Source organism: Gossypium arboreum, chromosome 3 (genome assembly GCF_025698485.1).
Source record: "Gossypium arboreum isolate Shixiya-1 chromosome 3, ASM2569848v2, whole genome shotgun sequence".
Taxonomy (NCBI): Eukaryota; Viridiplantae; Streptophyta; class Magnoliopsida; order Malvales; family Malvaceae; genus Gossypium; species Gossypium arboreum.
The window spans coordinates 7,143,231-7,146,182 of NC_069072.1; the positions used below are offsets into that span (position 1 = coordinate 7,143,231).

At 38.7% G+C, this 2,952-nt stretch overlaps 1 non-coding gene across 1 annotated transcript; it reads left to right on the forward strand.

Moving 5' to 3' along the window:
- The first annotated feature begins 2,605 nt into the window (after positions 1-2,605).
- Positions 2,606-2,712, forward strand: LOC128291182 (small nucleolar RNA R71). The gene has a single exon (XR_008280958.1). It is a non-coding gene; the product is annotated as a small nucleolar RNA R71 (small nucleolar RNA).
- The last annotated feature ends 240 nt before the right edge of the window (positions 2,713-2,952 follow it).

The following is a 2,952-nucleotide window of genomic DNA, read 5'->3' on the forward strand; positions in this document are numbered from 1 at the left end:
AATTCACAATATATACCTTCTAGAAAACTTACTGTAAAAAGCCCATTTCGCCCGGGCTTTTAGATCTATTTACAATAAAGGAATAAACCAAATATAAAAATCAAAATATAAATTATAAACCAGAAATAAAAATTAAAATTGTTTACAGTCCATAAATACAAACCCAACTATAAATTGAAGCCCAAATTCTAAAACCCACTTCACAAATAAGACTAAGGCTCGATCCTAGCCCTAAATACAAATTTCTAACCCAATTGAAACTCGATCCAGTTACTAAGAACCTAAAACAGACCCAATTCCAGAGGCCCAAAGGCAGATTGGCCAAGGTAGCCCGGGTAGGTGATGTTTTTGAAAACTCAGGGTTCCTTCGACCATAGTTCTTCCACACGACCGTGGCGTTTAATCGTAGCTCGTGTTGGGGAAATCTTTTGCCCTGTTTTCACACGGCCTTCAGCACGCCCGTGTGCTTGGCCGTGTCTCTGTGGAAACACCTGTATTCAAAATTTCTATTAATAAGTTAGGAGTTAAATACCAAAATTTAAAGAAATTAATATTGTTAATGCTCGGGTTGCCTCCCGAGAAGCGCTTATTTATAGTCTAAGCTCGACTTACCTCTCCAATGAATGGTTATGATGGTTTGAGGAGTTTATAGTCCTTATTACTGCTATCAATCTCATCAAAATAAGGTTTTAATTGGGTGTTATTTACCTTAAAAGTGCCGAACTTGGGATGACTCACCTACACCGTACCGAATGGAAAAATACTGAGTACCATAAGAGGGATTTTCTCAGTCAGTATGGTAGTGACAATGTGGGAATCTGCGGCATCTAATAAGACTTTATAACCAACCTTAAGTTGATTTGGAGAGGTATCGGGCTCATTTTGGCGTAGTTTTGGTTTATCTGGTGTTCTTGGTTTGTGCATCCGCCGTTTATTAAGTTCCTCAATTTGTAATCTTCGATCTTCATGAACAGGTCCTCTACTATTGCTTGAGAACGACTCGCGTGCTTCCTTCAGACTCATTTTCTACAAAATAGGTTACACCATATTGTTAGGTTTAGCAAAATGGTTTAAATGATCACCTTCAATTCCTGATGTGTTGCCAGAATTGCGAGCTTGAAGGGTGATTATTTCATTTCCCACCCGGAGTGTGAGTTCACCTATGCCAACATCAATGATGGTTTTAGCAGTTGCTAAAAAGGGCATTCCTAGAATTAAGGGAGTGTTGCTATCCTCTTCTCTGTCTAGAACAATAAAGTCAACGGGAAATATAAATTTATCGATTTTCACTAGCACATCTTCAATAATACCTCTAAGGAATCTTATAGTTTTATCTGCTAATTGAATGCTCATCCTAGTTTGTTTGGGTTTCCAAAGACCTAGTTGCTTAAACATTTTGTAAGGCATGACGTTGATACTAGCCCCTAGATCAGCTAATGAATGATTAACATCTAAACTACCAATTAAGTAAGGAATAGTAAAACTCCCTGGGTCTTTTAGTTTGTTGGGTAGTTTATTTTGGAGAATGGCCGAGCAAACTGCGTCCAGCTCCACATGCAATGCTTCGTCTAACTTCCGCTTATTTGCTAAAAGCTTCTTTAAAATTTTCATTACGTTTGGCATCTGCGATAGAGCTTCAATAAACGGTAAGTTAATATGTAATTTTTTTAAGAGTTTAAGGAATTTACCAAATTGTTCATCTGAGCAGTCTTTCCTTGTCGCGTTGGGGTATGGCACACGAGGTTTATATTCGACAGTTATTGGTTTGTTTGTATTTTAATCTACCTCACCTTGACCTTTGCTTACCACAGTTTCTTGCCTCGGTTCTAGTTCAGGCTCAATGACTTCTTCGTCATCTTGAATATTAATTGCGTTGAGTTGTTCCCTTGGGTTAGGTTCGATATTACTTGGCAAACTACCTTGTGGTCATTCGGAGATTAGTTTGGAAAGCTGGCCTATTTGAGTTTCGAGTCCTTGGATCGACGCTTGTTGATTCTTAAGTGCTGTCTCGGTGTTCTAAAAATGAGTTTTTGACACTGATATGAACTTTGAGAGCATCTCTTCAAGGTTTGGCTTATTTTCCTGTTGGTAGGGTGGTTGTTGGTAACCCGGAGGATGTTGTGGTCTTTGATTTCCTTGACTGCCCCACACGAAATTGGGATGGTTCCTCCAATCTGTATTGTAAGTGTTGCTATATGGATTGTTTTGAGGTCGAGAATTATTACCCATATAGTTTAATTGCTCGTTATCCATGCTGTGGCCATAAGGTTGGTATTCCGAATGGTTTGTTCCACCGCTACTTGCTTCGCACTGCATTACTGGGTGAACCTGTGAAGAATTAAGAAAACCATCAATCTTTTTATTTAAGAGTTCTATCTAATTAGAGAGCATGGTGACCGAATCGACGTTATAAACGTCAGTTGTTTTCGTTGGCTTTGTCCTCATGACTTGCCACTGATAGTTATTCAGTGACATCTCCTCAATAAACTTATAGGCATCTTCAGGTGGTTTATTATTGATGGTTCTGCCCGCCGCTGCGTCAACCATTTACCGAGTCGAAGAATTCAGACCATTATGGAATGTTTGAACTTGGAGCCAAAGCGGTAACCCATGGTGAGGTCACCTTCTCAGTAAGTCCTTGTATCTTTCCCATGCATCGTAGAGGGTTTCTAAATCCATCTGCACAAAAAAAAAGATATCATTACGTAATTTAGTCGTTTTAGCCAACGGAAAATATTATAGTAAAATTTTTTCGGTCATTTGTTCCCAAGTAATAATTGACCCTCGTGGTAACGAGTTCAACCACTATTTAGCTTTGTTCCTTAATGAAAAAGGAAACAACCGAAGACGTATGGCATCATCAGAAGCGCCATTAATTTTAAATGTATCGCATAGTTTTAAGAAGTTGGCTAAATGATCCGCTTAATTATGACAAATGTACTCTTAGACAGG